The sequence below is a fragment of the Pteronotus mesoamericanus genome, unplaced genomic scaffold (assembly GCF_021234165.1).
Source record: "Pteronotus mesoamericanus isolate MK-2021 breed Mesoamerican mustached bat unplaced genomic scaffold, CSHL_Meso_final contig_164, whole genome shotgun sequence".
NCBI classification, from domain to species: Eukaryota; Metazoa; Chordata; class Mammalia; order Chiroptera; family Mormoopidae; genus Pteronotus; species Pteronotus mesoamericanus.
In genome coordinates this window covers 14,888,314-14,912,756 of record NW_026555065.1, presented here as the reverse complement: position 1 = coordinate 14,912,756, position 24,443 = coordinate 14,888,314, and the positions used below count along the sequence as shown (strand labels likewise).

The 24,443-nt window shown below is 39.9% G+C and overlaps 1 protein-coding gene across 1 annotated transcript in view; it reads left to right on the top strand.

The window, feature by feature from the left end:
- Positions 1-9,530: 9,530 nt before the first annotated feature.
- TMOD3 (tropomodulin 3) overlaps positions 9,531-24,443 on the top strand; it is a 67,634-nt gene continuing 52,721 nt past the window's right edge. Inside the window, exon 1 of the mRNA XM_054565422.1 lies at positions 9,531-9,718. The gene's annotated coding sequence lies outside the window, so the exon portion shown is untranslated. The remainder of the gene's footprint in view (positions 9,719-24,443) is intronic.

The following is a 24,443-nucleotide window of genomic DNA, read 5'->3' as shown; positions in this document are numbered from 1 at the left end:
AACCCAATGGGTTAAGTGTTTCACCTTGAATTTTTTATATTAACTTTGGATTTCCTTTTTTAAAAGTTCATCTGGGATAAAAATCATAAAGGCACATTGTAAAAGTTTGCACTGGAAAAGTAAAAAAACCTGCTCTTCCTGCCCCCCTGTTGAACTGTGCTTAACTCTTTGTCACCTCAGCTGATGACAAGGTCCAGGAAGGAGCATATAAGGCCTATTCTCACTTTTATTTGCTCTTTCACATTTTATCATGGACAAGGAAGTACAGTAATTCTTTTATATAAAGAATTCTCTTTCAGTCTATGGGGCTGTAATGAGTAGGAGTTAAAAGTACCAGCTTTGGGGTCCTACTTGCCTAGTTCAAATCTCACCTATTGTGCGAATTTCTGCAAATTACATAGCCTCAGTTTTTTCATTTGTAAAAGAGGAACCATAGTCATACTTCACAGTAGCACTATTATGAAGATTAACGTAGAACAGTACTTGTCATACAGAAGGCACTTGCGTATTGCTATCCTAAAGTCTAACCTAAATAAATATCTATGGTTTTTAATGCCAGCAGAATTCTCCATTTTATGCTGACAATGCCAGGAATTTAAGCAGGACTGACTCTTAACTATGTTTCGTGTTTCCTTAGGGCAGACAGGCCCTCCTTTGTCACTCCAAGAATTGACTAGAAGCAAGATAGAGCTGACTTGGGAGGGAATACTCCTGACCCGCCCTCTCACTGAGTTCTGCCCCCTCCTCATGGCTTCCCTGATGATTCAACTTGCTTGTACTTGCTCTGCTTTCTGGGTGCCCTCCTTTGGATTTGGAAGTCTGGCTTGGGCCTGCGAGGTTAGACTCGACTCTGCTATGACCACCCCCACTCTGTTTGATCAGTCAGCCTTTTTCTATGCTATATGAAATGGTACCGCGTACCCTCTCTGCGCCAGCTACCAACACACTTCCCACTCAGGGAACATGATCACATGCTTAGAGCCTCCAGCAAGTGTCCCTCATGTCACAGGACCTCAGCAGGAACTAGATGTACGTGTGCTTGAATGAGGTTGGGCTATGTGCTTCAGTCCCAACCAACCTGAAGGGAGATGACGTAGGAAAATCGGGCAGGTGCATGGCTCCAAAGGTATGTGTGTTAGGCCATTTCTTAAATCCTAGACCACTGACTTTATCAATCCTGAGCAAAATTTTAGAAAAGTGTATTATCCACTTTAGTGGTTTATAAGCACTTGGACGTGAAGCAGTGTCTCTAAGAGGCAGCAGACATTCACTTAGAATAAGTGATAGGAAATCATGAGTTTGGTCAAAAGAACAAATGTATTTGGATTTTAGCAAGATGTTTTAGCAAAGTCTCAAAACGTCCTTGAGAAATGTGGGCTGCAACAGTGCAGCTAAATAAATGACTGGTTTAAAGTCTTTTTTGACTTTGGATCCTAAGTAAGTGCTCACGAATGGAAGAATTTCAACCGGAAGAGCTTATTTAGTAGCCACTGTAGGTCTCTTCCTGTGACATGTTTTGATCAGCACTTCACCAGTAATTTGGATGTGACACTGATAAATACCAAATGAGTCTGTAGCTGATGGGCATTGGAAGGGACAAGGAATACTCTGAAGGGCTTAAAATATCTGGACAGGCCAAAGTTTAAGCCTGTATCTACTCAGATAAAAATTTAATGCAGGTAACAGCCCTGGCTGGTGTGGCTCAGTGGATTGAGAGCCAGCCTGCAAACCAAAGGGTCACTGGTTTGATTCCCAGTCAGGGCATATGCCTGGGTTGCGGGCCAGGTCCCTAGTAGAGGGCGTGCGAGAGGCAACCACCCAATGATGTTTCTCTCTCCCTCCCTCCCCCTTTGTCTAAAAATAAATAAAAATCTTTAAGAAAAAAAATTAATACAGGTATCAATACAGTTGTCTACTTTGAGCTTAAAAAAAGTTAACTGCAAAAGATAGAGTGGGAAAAATATAACTTAACTGCTATCTATGTGGATAAAGACTTTGGTGTTGACTGAAAGTTCACTGAATAAGCAGTAGAACATGGCTGCATGAAAGCTAACTTTATCTGAAGTAACATTAGAGAAAGAGTCTTTCTTGGCTATTTGGCCTGGGCTTTGGGCCTCAGTTTTTAGAATGCCTACTTCAGTATTATTTCCATCATCCTTAAATTTTGGCATGTTTAAGTATAAAGGTTATTCTTATATGATATTATTACACAAATACTTATATTCAGATACAGGCAAGCATTCTAGATGTAATCTGAAAGTCTTATTTGTTGAAATTTTATAAAATATAAATGTCTAGTATTGCATAAATAAAATGCTATAATAATTGCTGATTGTTAAAGATTTGTGTCCAAAATCAATTGAAAATAACTAAAAGTTATTAAGAATTTTCAAGTAGATAAACAGGGAAATAGGTTGACAGTTACTACAAATACAGAGACTGTATTAGCAAGATAACTTAGGAAGAACACTATTTTTTAGTCAATAAGTATTTACAAAAATTAAATGAAAATACAAAGAAGAATAAACAGAGATTACATCATAATTCTGTCCTTTGTAGAAATGTTTGGTATACCTAGCATTTACAAATTAAAACCAGAATTTAATTCTTATTTAATTCTATTTAGGATATAGATCTTGTTCATCCATTCACCTCAGCTGGAATTTGACTGTAGAGACTGTTGGAGAGTCTAACAGCTGTTGGGAAATTATCATTTCTGTACTTGTGTATATTGTGTATATTGTTAATATACAATGTTAAACTTTATAATTTTAGCACTAACATTTTAAATAAGGATATTAAAATAATTTAAATTTTGACTTACTACTTTAGGTTTGTGTGTCCCAGAAGTTATCTGATAGTGATATTTGTCAGCAACTTGGCTTCAGCTGAAAATTTAAATTCTCAGCTCTTTGGAATTTGGTTGAAATGTGTATTCAGTGCACTTCCAGTGGAGGCATAATAAGATATGAAAATACGAGGCATGTCAAAATTAATTCCACCTGGTGGCATTAGGGAAGTTTGAGTGAGAAAACAGGCATTTCAGATGGACAATGAAACATGAGGTCTCTCATGGGCACAGGTTGGGGGTTATGGGAAAGGATATTTCAAGCCAGAGTTTGTTCAATTCTTTTGTATATAATTGTATCCCAGCCATGGTATTTATCTTCTGATTCCTACCTCCCACTGCTTTAACTAACTCCAATCTCCCAGAATGAAATCCTTACCTCTTAGTTTCAAGTTTATGTCTTTAGCTTAAGTTTTTCCTGGCTCTCCCATAAAATACATTTCTAAAAAATACTTAAGCGTATCAGGGAAACTATTTCCTAAAGGAACCTTTTGATAACGAGAAAGTTGCTTTGGGCATTAATTTGCATATGATGATTCAGTGTGACACTGCTTTATGAGTTCCTCTAGCTGCAAGTTTAAAGATAACATTAATTAGGGCTTGTAAGACATTAAATAGAATTGCAGTGTTGTTTTATCAGTCACTTCCATTTTAACCCAACTCTGAAAACTAACAGAACTGTACTTTGTCCCTTACTCAAATATTTCACCTAACAGTCTCCGAATTGTTCTCTTTCATATGTTGAATTTAAACTGTTTTCCATTACTGTGGAGTGGCACCATACCACTTCTAGTTCAGAAGATCACCTTTCACTGTCTAGGCAATGCAGTATTCAGCTTCTGCTGGGTCAGTCTGGATAGTCAAAACAAACCTAAATTTCAGTTTACTTCTTGCTTACCTTACGTGTTAGTCCCTGATCCATGTGATGTCTCGTTCTGGGACCCAGGAAGAAGGACCGTCCTCTGGGACACACCGTTCTCTTGGTGGAGGGACAGTAAGCACCTAAGTGATAAACACATGACTTAAAAGCTTCTGCTCAGAGCTGTTATAATGTCACTTCCACTCACATTTCATTGGCCTAAACAAGATCCCCATTTGTTTGAAGAGAGAAGGAAAACCCCATACCAGATCAGAGGCTCTGCGGGTCACATGATCGTGGGAAGAGCTGTCTTTTCGTCAGAGGACAGCAAATATTTGGAACAATATTTCGATCTATCACAGGCATTTAGTGAATTCTTATATATATATATATGTAAATATAATGTTCAGGTTTTTCCTCTTATTTTCCTCTTAAAAAATTGTGTTTTTCTGACTATAAGCTAATAATGGCAACCAATACAAGAGAACTCTGTCTGCATTTCAGGATGAGTTTCACTGGGTCTCATCCTCTGGAACCAGCTCTCTCATAGCTGCATCTGCATCTGCACTTGTATCTGCATCGGGTCACTGGCAGGCATTTACCAGCGAACTCTCTGGTTCTGTGTCCCCAGCATGAGAACAGGAGGGAGTGAGAAGGATTCAATATTCATTTATTTACTAACATTTATTGAATACCTACTATATGTCAGGCACTGCTGCAGAACCTAGGGATAGAGGGGTAAACAACACATAGTCTTTTTTGAGCTTATGCTAAGTACTTAAGCAAGATGATGCTGGCTAGTGACAAGTGCTATGAAGCCCAAAATGGGGAGAAACACTGGGTAAAGTGATCATAGAAGGCCTTTTGAGAGTGACATAGGAGCCGAATCTTCATTCTGAGGGCCTGAACCATGACTTTGGGAGGAAAGGCATTTTCCTGGGTCGTGCAAAAACCTTGAGGCAGAAAACATTTGGCAGGATTGGGAAGCCTCTCGGGGAGGCCTGGGTGGCGGGAGCAGAGTGAGACAGTGGGGAGGGAAAAAAATAGTCATGCAAGGACTTGCAGGGGTGGTAACTGGGGATTTTATTTGAAATGTGATGGGAAGCCATGAGTGGTTTGGAGCAGGGGGATGACATGATCTGATTTGTTTTAAAAAAGATCATTCTGGCTTCTGGTATAGGGAATAGATTGTAGCAAGAGTGAGAGCACCCAAAAAAGTTCTGTTCTGTTTTGGTTTTTTTTTTACAGTTTTATCAGATGTTATTCTTAACACCACTTGTCCCATATGTGGTGTTGAATGTACATGTTTGTAGATTAATGTTTGTAAGCCTTGTGATTACAACATGATAACATTTGTCTGAAGAAAGGGGAAAAATCAAGCACCAAATAACATATTACAAAAAGAAACTAAAATAAAATTCAGACATTTGTTAGGAAAAACTCAGTATGAATTACAAAAGGAGAATGTATATTTAATGTATGCCTAAACCCTATATTGGAAGGTCAGGAAGGAAACTTGTAGGTTAATTCAATCAGACACTGCATTGAAAGCCATTTCTGCCAAAAAAAAGGAAAGAAAAACGGGCCATATTGCAAAGGAAAGTCCTTAAACCCTGCCTGGATGGCCATGGTCCTTTGCTTTGGTGGTTCAGGAACTCCATTTTGTCCGTTTCCCCGGGAGTAATGGCCCAGAGGTGTAGCAGGAATCCACAGGAAACTTGCTAGTAAGCCAGAATACCTATGTATTAACTTACAATGAAAAATAGAGCTAGCAAATGAACCCAATTAATACCCAGACTGGATATTAATTTTATCCAGTCTGTCAGAGTACCATCTTCCTACTGTGTTAGAGAATCTTTTCATGTACTTTGGACATGTCCACAGATTATTTTACTTTAAAGAATTTGATAGGATTTAGGAGACACACGGATCTATTTAACAGTGGAAAGCACACTAGAATTTCAATCAGGATACCTATGCTTTATTACTGGATCTCCAGTTACTGGCTGTGTGATCTTGTGAAAATTATTGTACTTACCTGGTTCTTACTTTTCTCAGTTGTAGAAATGAAAGCTACTAATACATTCTTTTTAGGGTTATTTTGAGGATTAGATAGATATCAGTGTTGGCACATTGCCTGGTATGGATTAAGTACTCAATAAATGTTAGTTGAACCTGAACTCTGTAGGAAGTTGCTTTCAGAAAGCTGTTATCTCCAAGAATATTTGAGAAACTAATTCACACTAAGATTCAGCAGAGGGACTTCCAGTCAAGATGGCAGCAAAGGTAAACACAGCTTGCCTCCTTGCACAAAAACATCAAAATTACAACTAAAATATAAAACAACCTTCACTCAGAAACGTCAGAAATCTAGCTGAATGGAAGTCTGACAACTACGTAAAGAAACCATATCCATCCAGATTAGTGGAGACAGGAAACAGGCTGGTGCCACATCCACCTGTGGTGGATAAAAATTTGGGAGGGATATCTTGGGAGCGAGGAGTCCCAGTCCCACACCAGGCCCCTGCGCCCAGCATACCAGTGCCAGGAACATAAGTCCCCATAACTTCTAGCTGCAAAAAACAGCAGGGACTGAGTCAGTGGAAGAAAATTCTGGAGCCCAAAGCAGTTCCTTTTAAAGAACCCATACATGGACTTACTCAGACTCACTCTCTCTGAGCTCCAGCACTGAGGTAGCAGCTTAAAAGGCACCAGTAGCATACAGGGAGAAAGTGAAGTGTCTGGCATCAAGGTGAGAGCTGGGGGACAGCCTTCTCCCAGGCAGAAAGGTGGGCCATTGTGCCATTTCTGAAACCTTCCCCAACAGAGCCACAGAGCCAGCAGGCTGGTGCCCTATCTGAGACTCCATCCAGCTGGCTAACCCTGTGTGCCCCACCCTGGAGATCCTCTGAGACTCAGTCCCGCCCAATTTAGCAGCCCACCCAAGCTGCTTTTCCATAAGAATGACTGACCTTGGCTCATGCTTCACAACTTCCTAAATCCTCAAACAAGCAACAGCCAGTCTCAGTGCGCCCCCAGCCCCCATACCTATTGCTAAGTAGCCCGAGGTCCAGCACTAGCAGCAGCCAGCTTTGATTGTTTTATAGCTCAGGCAGGAAACCCTGGGAAAAACACAGGTGGGGGCTGACCTTGGCCTGCACCACCTGGGAAACCCCAGGGCCAGTGCACCCAGTGAACAGCTACAGGCCACGTCAGAGCACTACCACTCTGCCCCCACATAGCTGATCCTCCATGGGGGGTGGAGGTTGGTGATGAGTGGACACAGCCAATCCTTGCAGCTGACTGGCCTGAGTAAATCTCTCCAGTTGACCTGCCAGCAGTAATCAAGGCTCAATACTACAGGAGGATGTACTCAGCTCACACAAAGGGTGTATCTCAAGCACTGAGCTTGGGTGATAGGGAAGGTTGTGCCACTGGACCCTACAGGACACCTACTACATTAGGCCACTCTACCAAGACACGGAGTCGGAGCAGCTCTACCTAATACATAGAAACAAACACAGGGAGGCTGCCCAAAGGAAGAGACAAAGAAACGTGGCCCAAACAAAAGAACAGATCAAAACTACAGAAAAAGAGCTAGATGAAAGGGAGATAAGCAATCTATCAGATGCAGAGTTCAAAACACTGGTTATAAGGATGCTCAACGAACTTAGTGAGGACCTCAGCAGCATAAAATGACACAGTCAGCAACAAAAGATTCACTAATTAAAATAAAGAATGATTTATAGGGAAACAACAGTAGAGTGAAGCTGAGAATCAAATCAATGATTTGGAACATAAACAAGCAAAAAAACAACCAATTAGAACAACAAGAAGAAAAAAGAATTTAAAAAAATGAGGATAGTATAACTGTCTGGGACAACATCAAGTGTTCCAACATTCACATCATAGGGGTGCCCGAAGGAGAAGAGAAAGAGCAAGAAATTAAAAGCCTATTTGAAAAAATAATGAAAGAAAACTTTCCTAATTTTGTGAAGGAAATAGACATGCAAGTCCAGGAAGCATTGAGAGTCCCAAACAAAATGTATGCAAAAACACCCACATCAAGGCACATGAAAATTAAAATGCCAAAGGTTAAAGATAAAGAGAGAATCTTAAAAAGCAGCAAGAGAAAAGAAGGTAGTTACCTACAGTGGCATTCCCATAAGACTGTCAGTTGATTTTTCGAAAGAAACTTTGTAGGCTAAAAAGGATTGGTGAGAAATATCCAAAGTCATGAAAAGTGGGATTGTTCTACCCAGCAAAGCTATCATTTAGAACTGAAAGGCAGGATAAAGAGCTTCCCAGGCAAGAAAAAACTAAAGGAGTTCATCATCACCGAACCATTATTATGTGAAATGTTAAAGGGACTTTTTTAAGAAAAAAGATCAAAACTATGAACAGCAAAATATACAAATTTATCAACAATTGAATCTAAAAATCAAACTAAGCAAACAAGATGAACAGAGACAGAATCATGGATGTGGAGAGTGTTTAGGGGGTAGTGGGGGAATGGGTGAAGAGGTGAGGGGATTAAAAAGTACAAACAGGCAGTTACAGAATAGCCATGAGGGTGTAAAATACAGTATAAGAAATGGAGTAGCCGAAGAACCTATGCATGACTCATGGACAAGAACAATGGTGTGCAAATTGACTGAGGCAGTGGGGCATGCTGGGTGGAGGGGGGCAAAGGGGTAAAAATTGAGATAACTGTAATAGCATAATCAACAAAATGTAATTTTTAAAAAAATAAGATGCAATAGAAAATAAGATGCAATAGCCACATGATTTAATGTTGATGGTCTTCTAATACTATTTGCAATTTAGGAGGGTTTCTTTTTCCTAAAAACTCCAAATCATTAGTTATCTTTATTGCTGGGATTAGTGGGTACCAGTTGCACGAAATTCCAGGGTGTTTACCTAGAGTACTGCTTGCTCTGAGTTAGAAGCAGATGCCAGGAGAGGTTTAGCCATTAGTCGGCTCCCACTCTTGGGTGTAACTGGAATGTACTTCAAGGAGGCGTTTTAGTCCTCTTCCTGGCTACATTTTTGAAAGAGGTGTATCAAAGGTGAGCATTACTCCTGGGAATGGTTTACTCCTGAAGAGCAGGCCAAAAAATTCCCAGTTAGTAAATGAATGAATGTCTGGCCATTGCTATTCCCTCCCCTCAGAGCCACGCACAGAAGGTAGTCAGTCATCCACTGTCCTCTGAAATATTTCCACTCTCCTTGTGTTCCCTTCCTGGCTACCCATCAGTCCCAGTTTCCTCGTTTGAGCAGCGCCCTCCCACGTTAGCCCAATTCCACCTCGAAGCTGGAATGCAAGGAAGGGATGTGTCGAAACTGTAGGGGACTATAGGTGCTAGCGCTGCAACATCATCCCTGGTTGCAGGTCTAAAGAAATCACTACAGTCACTACGCCCTTGAGATGACATACGCCTGATTTATGCCTCTCCTGTGCCTTAGCTTTTGTTTACCAATTTTTTTTTATAACAAGTTTAAAGGACTCGATGTTATATCCTCGCATTAGCTAATCCAAGGGTACATACAAGCCCTGCCGTGTGTGCCTCTTTAGTAAAACTCAAAGTAAAGAGGAAATCTGTACCATAGAGCCTCTAGCTGCCGCTCATAGCTTCCAGAAGGTCGAGGTTAAATATTTCAACGAGTAGAGAGCGTTGCCCAGGCTGGAGTCAAGCGTGGTATCCGTAGCTGCTTCCAATGTCTTGCAGATTTTTTGTAAAGACCGGGGCTCTGCGCTGAGCTTTTACCCTTTCGCTCGAACTACAACTCCCAGGATGCACTGCGACCTGAGAGTGCGCAGGCGCGTGGGTGACGGAGGTGGGGAACCAGCCGCACCGACAGCGCGGTCGAGTTGGGGGTGCTCGTGGAGGGTGGATCCGGCAACTCCCGGAGAGGCAGACGGAGGCAGACCGGCGGGTGCTGGGAACTGAGTTGCAGGCAGTTCTCGTGGGTCTGTGAAGAAGTCGGTGGCCCCAGCGGGCACCATTCAGGTGAGTACAGACCGGTGCTTTCCAGGAAGTCCGTCTGCGGGCGCGGGCAGGAGTCACACCGGCCATGGTGGCTCTAGAGAGAGAGGTTGCTTCCTTTTAGCCACCGGTCTCGGTCCCCTTCCCTACAGATCCCTCTTGGGGAGACGGGGACGTTGGAAGCTGCTTTGGGGCGACCGGGCCCGGGTGGGGGCCGTGGGGCGCGCTGGGCGTCGCCTGCGGTAGAGGCGCGCCAGCCCTGAGTTGATGAATCAGTTGGGGGCCCGGCCTCCCGGAGGTCGGAACCGGCTCTTTCTCCTCCCGCGCTCAGCACCCCGCGCCGCCCGCGGTGTGCAAGCTCTCGGTGCTCATCCGTCCCTTCCACTCCACCCAAGCTTAGCTCGGCGGACAATCATCTTAAAAGGGCTTTCTCACCAGTGCTCTTTCAAAGGCTTCTGCTTGTTGAAAGTTCGAAAGAAAGAAAGAAACAAAACACCTTAGGGCACACCCTTCCCCCCTCCCCTTTTTTAATTGAAATCTGGCTTTCTTGGCATTTGCCGTTTTGATCTGTCTGCTCCGGCTTAGAATAAGTTCCTGGCTCCCGTGCAGCACAGCTGGATCCGGCTGTGAAGTTTGTATATTGATTTCTGTTGAGGACGTGACTGGATCGTTATATTTTTGCCTCCGGAGGTTGGTGTGTTTCCTCTGCAAGCCTGCATTCTGATTATAAACAAATGAGAAGCAGCCACAGGATTTTCGTGTTGTTTTTTTTTTTTGTTTGTTTTATGTTTAGTTAAGAATTGCGTTTCCAACTTGCCCTTGGCTCCTGTTAAAACCAAAAGTTATCTGGTAATGAACACTGCAGTAAAACTTATCCCAGGAGGTCATACTTGAACAGGAAATAAGCCTGTGGAGATTTAAATTAGTTATGTGCGGTCTCCCGAGGTTTGTAATATTTTCATGTAGCTCATGTTTCTTTTTCTGAGAATCCTTTAGATCTTTTTTCGGCAGATTAAATTGATTAATTAATTGGCCTGTCAAAAAAATAAGCTTAGAAAAATAGTTTTGTTCAGCTTATTGTGCTAGTCTCTTCTTCCTAGTCCTAGGTACCTTTTTACCCTATCACCTTTTTAAGAACCCGCAATCATTTTATTACAATACTTAGAATCCTCTTTCTAACACATTCCTATGAAAGGAACAGAAAGGGAATTAAAATGTCAGATCCAAAATACCATATTTTGGCCTGTATAATGTGCACTTTTTGCGCAGGTTTTTGAGGGAAAAATAAGGATGTACATTATATATGGGTAGCACTAATTCTGTATCTTTATAATTGTTTTTCATTCTTTTACTTATGCTTATGCATTAAAAGTAACTTTTAACTCTAGAAAGCAATAATGATAACCATATGCAAAATAATACTCTGGAATATGATAATAGGTTTTGTTTCTAAATATAAATAAAAAATGGAATTAGAAATGGAAAGATTTTTTTTTCCTGAAATTTTGGGCCAAAAACATGGATGCGCATTATACACCTGAGCACATTATACGCAGCAAAATACGGTATTCTAACTTTTTCAGGTTGCTTACCAGGACATCTAGCTTTCTCATCTTTAAAATGAGGTTGTTGGACCAGATGACCCCAAGATTATTCTGGCCCTAAACATCTCTGATTTTTAAAAATTCATTTATATTATTCATTCAAGAAACAGTGGCCACATGTGTCATTCCAAACCCTGTGCTAGGCATGAAAGATTAAAAATGAGTTCTGGGGGATGTTACTGACCTGCTCAATTTCCTTTAATCATATTTTTATGACTAATTCCAAACTTTTGTTATAAACCCTTCAGGACAAATTCCTCTAATTCACTTCACCTAAAGTTAAATACCTGCAGGTCAAATCCTATTACAATGATCGGTTTCACTCTAGTCAGATTTTTCAAGTCTCAGCTACTGGCCCATTTAAATAAAACACAGGTTCTGTACAACAGAAAAGGCTTGAATGCTGTAGGGTGGTGCTTCTCAAATAGTAACATGCAGAAATCACCCAGGATCATGTAGGTTTGAAGTAGGGCCCTAGAACCTGCATGTCAGATAGGGAATGCTGTAGTTACTGCCAGAGACCACACTGAATATCAAGGGTTGGGAGATACTTTAGCTGTTCATAATGAAAGTTTAAAGGTAGGTGCTTATAGCTTTGATATTACAAGCATAATAATGGCTTTTTCCAACTCTTTCCAACAGTTTTAAAAAAAAATCATATTTACTGTAACAAAAATAATTGCTTTCGCTCTGTATGCACTCTAACAAAAATAATTGCTTTCACAAGTTTTTTGTTATTTCTACTCCCTCCTTCACTCTTCTTTCTCTGCTGAATCCTGTCAGTGTTTTCTCCTCTCTCGTCCTCTTCCACCCTCAGCTGTTTTCATTCTTATTAATTCAATAATTCATTGATTCAGCATGTGTTTTGCCACACCCTGTACAAGTCACTGTCTTAGGCTCATGGTAAATACAGACATTAAGATACGGTTTTTGTCTGAGAACTTACTTTCTTTGAGATTAGGCATGTGTACTTGTTTATAGTTCAGAGTGCTGTAAGAGCCATCTGTAGGGAGTAAAAATGTGGTACGAGTTCATAGGGGGAGATCTTTTACAGTTGTGGGACTGTCTTCCCAGGCTATACCCTGAATATTGTTTGAGTGTATGTGTTATATCTATAGTAGAAAACTGTAAAATTTTGTATATTTATTTATTTGGAGCTGAGTACATGAAAATCAGTTAGATCTAAGCAATATTATAGGGAGGGTTAGAGGTGGTGGGGATAAAAATATACCTGGACAGAGACCAGCAGAGGGAGGGGAAAGAGGAAGAAAGAGGAGGACCCAGTAAAACAGGAGGATGAAAGGGCTCAGGTAGGTTTTCAGGGGTCAGCCCTATACACACTGCTTTTGGTATTTAGGTTGCGTTATCAACTTTTAAATATCAAATTATCTGACAGACTTTTTTCATGCTTTCTATTCCCTTTCAATTTAAATGTTATGGGCTCTTAATTAAAATAATTGAGGAGGGAATTATTCTCTAGGCTGTTATGGTGGCTAAAGCACTATTGTCTTTCTGTCATTGATCTTTGTTGCTGACATTTGATTTACATGCCTTATTTTCAGTTTTATCTCAAGCCTTTAAAATCACAACTAAAACTCATACTGAGAGGGGAATGGTATAAAAATAAAATTCTACTGGACCTCTAATAGTCCATTGGGTACATGTATTGAAATCCTGAAGACTCAAACTCGAATTTCTATTTATGAAATTTTTAAAAAGATTTTACTTATTGTTATAGAGGGGAAGGGAGGAAGAGAGGGAGAGAAACATCAGTGTGTGATTGCATCTTGTGTGTCCCCCTGCTGGGGACCTGACCTGCAACCCAGGCAGGTGCTCTACACTGGGACTTGAACCGGTGACCCTTTGATTCGCAGGCCAGCACTCAATCCGCTGAGCCACACCAGTTGGTGGATATTTAAGAAAATTTAAACATGAACACATTTACTTATAGCTATCTACCCACATGTGTCTGTAATCCATTAGGTTATTTATAATAATGAAGGAATAGAGATGTGAGTAATCCAAAGGGCAAAAAATTGAAAATGTATTTGTAGTAATGTAGATTTCATTTGAAACCTTCTTTAACCTATGCCTTGAAATAGAGTCCTGCTTTGTATTTTTTATGAGGTATAATTAACATTCAGTATAATGCACATATCCTAAGTGTCCAGTTCAAGGAATTCTGGTAATTTTATACAATGTAACTTCTGCCAAAGCAAGCTAGAAAACTTTTTTTTTAAGAAAACATTTTTATCACCATAGAAAGTTCCCTTAAGTCCCTCTCCAGCCATTTTCCTCACGTACCCTCCTCCAAAGGCAAACACTTTGACTCCATATTTCTGACACCATAGATTTGTTTTGCCTAGTCATGGACTTCACATAAATGGAATCATAGAGTAGTATGTGCTTATTTGTGTCTGGTTTCTTTCACGTAACAATGTTTTTGAGATTTATCTGTGTATTATGTGTGTGTGTGTGTTTAAGATTATTTATTTACTGGGGGGGAAGAGGGAGAGGAACATTGATCAGTTGTCTCTCACCTGCTCCCAAACCAGGGACAGAACCTGCAACCTGTGCATGTGCCCTGACCAGGAATCAAAGCAGCAGCCTTTTGCTTTGAGGGACAACACTGCAACAGCCGAGCCATACCAGGCAGGGCTGGTTCTCTCTCTCCCCTGCCTCCCTCCCCACCCCACTCCCATCGCTGAATAATACTCTGTTGTATGAATGTACCCCAATTTGTTTATCTCTTTTTCTCTTGATGGATATTTGGTTTATTTTCAAGTTGGGCAATTATGAATGAGGTTGTTATGAACATTCTTTTACCATTCTCTTTGGATATATGTTTTCCTTTCTCTTGATAAATACCTAGAAGTGGAATTACCGAGTCATAGGTTAGATAGATGTATGTTTAGTTTTACTAAAGTTCCAGTTGCTCCACATTTTTAATGTCACCAGTATTTAGTGTTGTCAGCCTTTTTTATTTTAACCACATTAGATGTAAAATGAGAGCTCACTGTGGTTTTAATTTGTCTACTCTGGACACTTTATATAAATGGAGTCATACGGTATGTAGTTTTTTATTACTGTCTCCTTTCACCCTTACACACTTAACAGTTCATTTTAAGAATCACTGAAATAGAGGCAATGTTTCTTCACAGATGTGCATCCTTTTCCTGTAAAGATATACACTCCCTCCAGTACATATACTCAAACACCTACACACACTCACTAAAAAGGGAACACAAACACACAAGGCAAACTTACAAACTAGGGTAACTGATGCACAGAGATAACCCTTTGCAATTAAACAATCTCTTATCTGGGCATATCTAAGCACTACCATTACAAGCACAGCGAATGAACACAGTTCCTGAAGTGTGTGGGAGAGAGTGAAGGCTAGATGGACAAGAATGAATGAGAGGCTGATGGCAAGTTAAATTTATTTAAAGTGTGTTGTGGTGTTTCAGGCAATTCCTGGAACTTCTGGTTAAGGTTTTTTGTTTCTTTCTTTCTTTCTTTTTTTTAACCAGTTAACAATTGTCTAATAGGTATATGCTTAATATGTATACAGACTTGAGGGTAGTTCCCTAGCCTATTGCATAGAGCAAGTCCTTTGAGCAGGATATTATTAATTATAATTATAAAGTAAGGGATTTGTATATAGAAAATTATAACCAACAAAATATTTTGTTTCCCTGGGTGTGGGATGATCATTTTAATGAGGAATTGTTAAAGTGTATTCACTTGATATGCACACCTGTGAAAAGAGAGGAGCGCCCTCAAACGTATACATTATGAGTCTGGCATCTATTCAGGTGGCCCTTACCCTGGGGCAAATATGGCACAATTTGATATAACACCAGTATTTATTTTTCTTCATGATGGATTTACGTTAATATTCTTAAATAACTGCTCTTTTTTTCTTTTTCTCTTTACTATAGCAACTGGGGTGCTATGGCAGGAGGATGGGAGTGTGTTGGGAGGTGGGTAAGAAAGCTTGACTCGATTGAGAAATATCAGTATGTGATTATGTGAAAGTCAGGGCCCCCTACCCACCCACTCCTTCTATTTTTCTGCTGTGTGTCCCTAAGATTTACTATTTCTTGGAGAAAATCACAGAACTATACGCAGAAACAAACCACAATAGATTTGCACATTTTCACTTCTGCAAGCTTGGCCTTTGGTGCAGCTTGGCCCTTCTATTAATCATCAGTACACCCTGTACACCTGCCTCTAGTTTCCTGAGCCCCCATTATCACTCCTCCTTGTCAAACCATCTCACATCCTGCCTGCCTGAGACACAGGACGGCATCCCAACTGAACTCCAGGGTGTAGTTTGCTCTCCACCCGGGAATAGCGCTTGTCACTGCTTTCAGCCCCTTAGCCTTCGCTCCTGCCATGGCCTCTTTTCTTCCTTTTTCCACTGCTACAACCTTAGTTCTGACCTATACCTTCCGAGTAGAACATCTTTCAAAGAAATGTTGGTTTAACTGGTCGCTGAAAGGTATGAAAGGATTTGAACAATGAGAAGAAGGGGAAAGGGGTACTGTATCTATCAGGTGTAATAAACGTGTGATCTGAGGGCAGGAGCCAGAAAAGCATGGAGCTGTATTTGCTGCTTTGGCTATAATACTGGGTGTGAGAAACACTCCTTCCCCCTTCACTTTTCTTCCTATCCTTTCCCAGGCTCCCTTCCCCTGTACTTTGATCTGTTTACTTAGTATATATTTCTCTCCACCTCTGTCTAGCTAAACCTATCCTTCCCTGACCACCCACAGTGATCTCTGAACTTCCGTAGCACTGATTTCAGTACTATTATTTTGTCAGTTAACTACATATGCCTTGATTTTTTTTATTTTTTAAAGCCTGTCTCATTTTCCCAAAAACAGTGTATTAATTAAGGCTGTTAGGTCTCAGGAACACAAACCCACTGAGCTGGCCTGCTAGAAGGGATGGCAGCAGGGCTGTCAGTTGTAATGGTTGTTTCTATCTGGCGACAAGCTCCCTGAAATGAACTACAGCTGGAACTGGGGAAGTCCCTGTCCTCCCTCTGTTCTTTGCCTTGCATCGACTCGCTTCAGCTTTTTTCTGTACCTCTCTGCACCTTTCCACAATGTTCTTTTGTTTTTTAAGAAATAGTGTGCTTTAAAGTATAACCTGCATTACTGAGTTTTTGTTGCCCTGTCCAACCTTGCACATGACGCAAGTGCCTCCCGCCCTCCCCCTCCCCCTGGCCCTGCTCCATTCTCTCCTTTATAGACTGGCTTTCTCATGGCTTCTCTTTCCCCACTTAGTTCAGCTTAAATGTGACTTTGGCCTGCTGGGAGGCTGCCTCCAGGCTGGTTGATAAATGATCTCTCAACTGAGGTTTTGTTTCCCAGCTTTCCATATTCTTGGAGAAATGAATTTTATCTGTCTTGCTTGGGTTGGGGGTAACTCCTTTACCAACAATCTGTGAGGGAGAGGACATTGTTATGTGGTTTCCTAGGCTGTGTCGTCACAGGGCTTGCGGTAAGGGTGGTCCGAGACAGCGGGACTTGGGGCTGGCCATCCCCAAACATGCTAACTTTGGTACCAGAGGTCAGGGATCTTTCTTTTTGTATCTGCACTGCATCTAGCAGATAAACAATTTAAAAGTAGGTGTGTTTCTTAGTATCTGTTTATTGCTATGACTAGCTGACCATCTGAACATTAAGATTAACTTTTGGGCTTAACAGTCTAATCAGCTGTATTTTTAACATTTAAAATACTGGGTTGGCCAAAAAAGCCATTACATTTTTTCCATAAAATAAAAGATGTTTTTCATTTTCAATAATAATTTTATTGATTTGGATATTTTGAGTAAGTTGGCTATCTCCTGCTATTAGCTTTTGGTGGGTAAAGGCCAAGGGCGCTGCTAAACATCTTCCAATGCATGAGACAGCCCCACAGCAAAGAATTATTTGGGCAAGGTGTCAGTAGTACCAAGAAACTTCACAAACCCCTTTTGTCACATTCGATCAGTTCATAGCACCTTCTCCACTCCACACATAGCACAAATCTTTTTATGCATTTCAGTTGTGTTTTTACCTTTCTTGAAATAATAAAGCATAATACACTGAAAATGTTGCATATCTTCCATTCTCAATATTAAAATGGCTGCACAAAAATTCACCAATTTTGATAAATTTTTAAAAGGGTACACTGACGTGACAGCTGTCACAATATGATCTAACAAAATTGTTTTGACTGAAGTTAAGGACAACTAAGCAGTACTGGAGCCTAAGTGAACTTTTTGGCCAACCCAGCAAGTTCAGGTTCAAGTTTATATCCACTATTGAGAATTTATGTATTCTTTATGGATAAAATGGGGATAGTTATATTTTGCACAGTTTTGAGGTGACATACATGATAAAGTGCCTGACATATAACAGGCTTACAATTAAAAATTGATTCCTTTCTTTTTATTATATTGAAATATAACATGGGGCCTCTTTGTTAATCTGAGAGACTCAAGTAAATAAAAGAAATATGTTTCTGCCCTGGCTGGTGTGGCTCAGTGAATTGACTGCTAGACTACTGAGTAAGGGGTTGCAGGTTTGATTCCCAGTCAGGGCACATGCCTGGGTTGCAGGCCAATTCCCCACTGGGGGGCATGCGAGAGGCGACCACACATTAATGTTATCTCCCTTTTTCCCTCCCTTTCCCTCTCTCTAAAAATAAATAAATAAAATCTAAAAAAAATATGTTTCTAAGGTGTAAGTAAGATATAGACAGTTTTATTCTGTCACTTAAAACTAACTGTTTACAGTTGACACCATAACTGTTAATTTTAGAACTATTATCCTGCATCTCTGTTTTGGGATTGTATACTATGCTCTCAGCAACCTCCTCTCCTTCTCTCCATTAAATTGAGTTGTCTTTTGCTTCTGCTGTGTCTCTCCTGATTTCCCTTGTTTACTATCAAAGGAAAAATGCCCTTTAGCCTTTTTTAAAAGAACCTGTGCCACAGCAGACCTTATGACGCTGGGGCCAGTAAACCAAGCTTCTTGGGAAATAGCAATGATTTCTTAGACTTCCCTTCTTTCATTAGTTCTGCTTTTTCAGCTGCCACATCTTCAGTGTTGCTTTTCTTTCCACTTTCAACCCTTCCATTTCTTTTTTTTCCCCAGAGGCTATCTCCACTGGGTATATGGTTCTCATTTCAGTAGTTTTATATAGATTGGATTTCATTGTATGTATATAGGTATTTTTTTAAAAGCTGTATTTTGGTAGTTTTCCATTATCATGTATAGTGACCTCTCAACTTAATATGAAAAATTACAGTTTTTGTACCAGAGGTTTTGTGCTTTCTGTCTTGAAACTCCAATAAAAACCTGTGAATACCCTCTCCTTAGTGGATTATTGTTTGATACTTTACCACGTGCAAAACTCCAACTCAAATCACCAAAGTTTCTTTTTTTAAACAATTTTACCAAGTTATAATTTACATATAAAATTCATCCATTTTAAGTATACAGTTCAGTAATACAAATAACTTTTCCCATCAAAAACTCTTTGGGGTTCTCTTCGATTTATATGGGGATAGTCATCTTGCCCTTTTCCTTTTTGTTCCCAAGATCTCTTATGGTGGATTTGTGTGGATGTTGTTCCTGGCTGCCACGTGGTTACTTACAAGTACCCCATCTGTTGGTCACTGCTTCCGATATTCATTCTGGACATGATAGAACCTCATTAAGAATGAGGTTCTTTATAGCTGGGACAAAGAGTCAATTTTCTTTAAGAATGGCTCTGCCCGATTGACTGGGGGAACTCATTCTCTCTCCTTAGATGTTCTCCACCTGGTGAGAATTACATCTAACTCCAGGGCATACCAAATTTCTTTGATTGGTTCTGTATTGCCCACATCCCATGTGAGATACCAAGACACATGCAAATTGTAGGCAGGTGTCTCTTCAAACATAACTGCTTGTCCATGTTAGCCTGAAAATTAATTTAATTGCCATATATGTCCCCAGGTCTGTGAGGTTGTTTAGAGTGAAACCAGTGTTACACCTGAAAGTCACAAGTGTGCTGCTTCTCTGAAGGTGTGTACAAAATGCCTTCACTACGTAGGAGTGAGGCATGGTCCAATGAGGAGCATGCAGCCATACCAGTTAGGGCACCAGACGCCTGAATCAAGTATTGGGACAAAATGGTGCGGTGCACCCTGAGCATTGTAACCTTCCAAGTAGAAAAGAGTCATTAGTTAGGGTTGGAGGAGCTAGGAACGGCTTTGGAGAAGAATGTAGTTGAGCTAGTCTTTGAAGGGTGTGTGGAGTGTGTGTAAGATAGATGAAATTTGGGCACGGGGGTAGGGAGGGTGGTTGAAGAGAAGTGCACAGCATTGTTGGAAACAAATGAGGTGAAGGCGTGAAGGTGAACCTAGGGTGTTCTTGAGAGCTGGAAGAAGCCAGGGGTTTAGCGCAGAGGATTCCTGCAACTAATTGTTGTTGTAAGAAAGTAAGAAGGTGGAGTTTTATCTGGATCACCTGAGAAACTGTCAAAATACAAACGCCTAACAAATAAGAAAAATTTCTAAACTAAGGAATGAAATATAAAAGGCCTGTTTCAGGAAGCATAGTCAGATGACTATGATCAAGATCTTTAGAGCAGGAAAGCATGAGCTTGAGTCAGGCCAGAAGTTTGTCCCTGGGGAGAGAGTTGGGTAAAGCATTGTTTTTACTTCCTCTCTTTATGGGGTTCCAGAAATTTTACTAGGTATTGGAACCGATTCTGGGAAGGGGCAGAATCCAGAGACACGAGGCTTTGCAGGCCTGCTCAGAACATCAGAAAAATTAAAGTTACTTCTTTTGATGTTTTCTTAGGGAAAAGGAAAAAGCACCCCCAAACTGGCCCCAATCCCAGTTTCAGAGTTTCTTTGTGGGGAGGGAGGGTTGATAATCTTTTTTTATTTCTCTTCTCACAACCAGGAAAAAAAAAATACAATCAACTCAGGTACCAGGATCCAATATTTAAAATATCACAGTGCTAAGAGGGCCTAAGTTTCAATTATATAGGGTGTTTGGCCCTAAGCTGCGGCACTTGGGAGAATATATAGTTATGTATCACTTGAAATGAGTTTTGCTGTTTGTCTCATAGATTGTCTTTTTCTTAATAAATGTTCTGAAATTCTTTTCCTTTTTATTGAGTTTATTGAAGCGACACTGGTTAACAAAATTATACAGGTTTAGGTACACAGTTCTGCAGCACATCAGCTGTACACTATACTGTGTGTTCAACACCCTGAAATTCTTTTCAAAGGGCTCTTTGATAGCTAATGCTTTTTCTTTTGCTTTTTCATCAAAGCACTTTTTGCTATTACCGGTATTTGTGTGTGGCATGTGTAATTCAAAAGTCAGAAATGATTTTTGTTACCGTTTTTTCATACAGTGTCAGAATGCAGCAAGCAATTGAGTTCTTTAAATTAAAAAGTAAACTAAATGTGCACAATCCAAAACTCATAAGACCATTAGATAATATATAGTGAACACTGAGTGAATACTCTCCCTATATCTTCAGCTCTCCAGCTTCTCTCTGGTTCTGTGAATCCTTTCAGAGTCATTCCCAGGGCATGTTTTAAATGTTGAGTGATCTTAGATTTTTAGATTTGGAAGGATCTTAGGGGTCATTGCATTTCTTGTGATAATAGAGAAAAGTGGGTCAGATTTGAGGAATGGATGTAGATACATAATGGGGTTGGGTGGCGCCTCTAAAATTCCTTAGGTTATCATTATTTGAAACTTAACCCTCTGTGAAGCCAGTTTCTGAAAGATCTCATTCTAAATTCCAACTCTGTTTTTCTTATTTTAAAGTTTTTTTCTAATATCTTCCAGTACTGTCCTATTCTCGAATGTCTTGGTTTTCAAATTTAATTAAAGAGAATATTTAGATGCTTTTAAATTCATTTTAAAAAGAGAAAAAATAAAAAACAAGGTAGAAATAAAATAGCTCTTGAGTATTTTTACTGTATTAATAAAATTTATATCTAATTTTGTGATTTTTTTGCATTCATTTCTATGATTTATGATGTAATGAGAATTCGTGTTTTCATAAAAACATTTCTGATTTTATTATGGGAAAATAGGAAATGATCTATAGAAATTTGCTTTTTTTAGTGACTTTTCAGGAAAGCATTTATTAATATGGTCATTCAACTTTAACCCTTTTTTTTTTTAAGTACTTAACAACATAGGCCCATGTTTGACTTGACTGTTAACTTTTTTTGTTGTTTAATCTATTTTGGTTTTTCAAGTCACCTTCCTGAAGTAGTTCATGTTATTGTTTTTGTGCTTTCCTAGCATGATTCAACTTTCATATTTTTCCTTTCTGCTTAAGTATCGTTCATCTTAGCAATGATGAGGGTAAATTAGCATCCCCCCCCCCATAATATTGGGTTAAATAGTGTTTTCTTTTTTGTTGTTTTTCTTTTTTTATTTTATTTTATTTTTTAGTACAGTTATCACCATTTTTCCTGCCACCACTTTCCCCCGCCCCACCCACCTCCACCTCCACCTCCCACCCTCAACCCTTCTCCACTTTGGCTTTGTCCATGGGTCCTCTATACATGTATACATGTTCCTTGACCCTTCCCCTTCTTTTCCCCCATTACCACCCCCCCGTCCCCTCCCCCTTTACAGTCAGTTTATTTTTTATTTCAATGTCACTGGTTATATTTTGCTTGCTTGTTTGTTTTGTTGATTAGGTTTCACTTATAAGTGAGATCATATGGTATTTATCTTTCACCTCCTGGCTTATTTCATTTAGCATAATGCGTTCCAGTTCCATCCGTGCTGTTGCAAAAGATAGTAACTCTTTCTGCTGCGTAGTATTCCACTGTGTAAATGTACTGTAGTTTTCTGATCCACATTTACTGATGGGCACTTAGGCTGCTTCCAGCACTTGACTATTGCAAATTGTGCTACTGTGAACATTGGAGTGCATAGGTTCTTTTGAATTGGCGTTTTGGGGTTCTTAGGGTATAATCCCAGCAGTGGAATTTCTGGGTCAAAAAGCAGTTCCATTTTTAGCTTTTTGAGGAAATTCCAAACTCTTTTCCACAGTGGCTACACCAGTCCACATTCCCACCAACAGTGTACTAGTGTTCCCTTTTCTCCACAACTCTGCCAGCACTTGTTGTTTGCCGGTTTGTTTATGATGGTCATTCTCACTGGTGTGAAGTGGTATCTCATTGTGGTTTCAATTTGCATCTCTCTGATGGCTAGTGATGCTGAGCATCCTTATTTGTCTCTGGGCCCTGTGTATGTCCTCCTTGGAGCAGTGTCTCTTCAGGTCCTTTGCCTATTTTTTAATTGATTGTCTTCTTGGAATGGAGTCGTGTGAGTTCTTCATATATTTTGGAGATCAAACCCTCCTCTGAGGTATCATTGGCAAATATATTTTCCCATACAGTTGGTTCCCTTTTCATTTTGCTGATTTTTTTAAGTTGTGCAGAAGCTTCTTACTGTGATGAAATTCCATATATTTATTCTTTCCTTTATGTCCCTTGCTCTAGGGGACATATCGGTGAAAATATTGTTGCATGGAATATCTGAGAGTTCCCTGCCTATGTTCTCTAGGACTTCTGTGGTGTCATGACTTACATTTAAGTCTTTTATCCATCTTGAGTTTATGTTTGTGTATGTTGTAAGTTGGTGCTCAAATTTCATTTTTTTGCATACAGCTGTCCAGCTCTCCCAACACCATTTGTTGAAGAGGCTATTTTTACTCCATTTTATGCTCATGCTCCCTTTGTCAGATATTAATTGACCATAGAGACATGAGTTTATTTCTAAGCTTTCTATTTTGTTCCATTGATTTATGTGTGTGTTCTCATGCCAGTACCAGACTGTTTTGATTACAGTGGCCTTGTAATATAATTTCATGTCAGGTATTGTGATCCCTCCTACTTTGCTCTTCTTTCTCAAAATTGCTGCAGCTGTTCGGGGTTGTTTATGTTTCCATATAAATTTTTGAAATGTTATGTATCTGTGAAATACGTCTTGGTATTTTAAATAGTGTTTTCTTAAGATCATAGACTTTGAGATAAAAGAGAGACCTGAGTCCACTGAGCCCAGGGCTACAACAAAAATGAACAAGCTTCATCCCTTTGCATCTTCTCTCTCATCTGTTAGATAGTGCCTGCCTGAGGACTAAGGCAGAATCGGTACCTACTGGGGAAAGGCTGTTTGATGCACAGTGTCTTGTCGTGGACGTGGAGGAATCTCCTTTCAGAACCCGGGCTGTGTTTTGGCTGTTCCTCAAGTAGCCCAGGAAGCTGAGAAGTGAAGTGACTTGCTCACAGTCACAGAGCCTATAATTGCATAGATCTGCTGACACCCGCCCCCGCCCAGTTCAGTGCTAGGCTTTTTTCTCCTGAAGAATTCTGGTGTTCCTTCTGGATTTTGTTTTTCCTTTTGAGTGAGAATTGAATTCTGTTAGGTGCTTAAGTTTGTCACAGTTTGTTCGGGGCGGAATCAGAAGTGTTAATCAGGCAGTCTAAAGATACAGAGGATTCTCCTTATTTTAGCAAAGGAAAAGGGCTTCAGTTATAGCTAGCTAAAATTTAGAACTTTTCATTTTTTAAGACTGTAGGCTTTCCCCTTAATTGTTTAAAACTTGCTGCTATCTTATTTCCATTACAGTCTAACCAGACCCATCCTCCGCCCCAAAAGGGTAAAGGTTGAATTTTATTACAAAGAATGCATTTTATTAAAGAAAGATTGTTGGTTCATAAGGCTTGGACTGGAAGAATTAAACCGTTAGTAGAATGACACAGGATAGGGAGATGCTGTACGGGCTTTTTATTTTCAATGGTTATCCACGTTTTGGCCAGGGTTGTGCAGTTAGTTATAAACAAATAACTCAGTACACACATGTGACAGTAGTAGCTATATACGACTGTGTGTACATTAGTATTTATTTTATGAGCGTTGATTTGATAAATCTTCATATTAAAAATATCCAAACGTTTTCCACATCTTGTGGGCTTATTTTGGTGGTTTAGATTAGTTCTTATAATCACTTAGGGCACTTTCTTCCATGTTTTACCAAAATGTTACTTTTTTAAAGTCTATAGAATGCTAGGACAGCTTTCATACGAAATATTTGATGCTTTATTAACT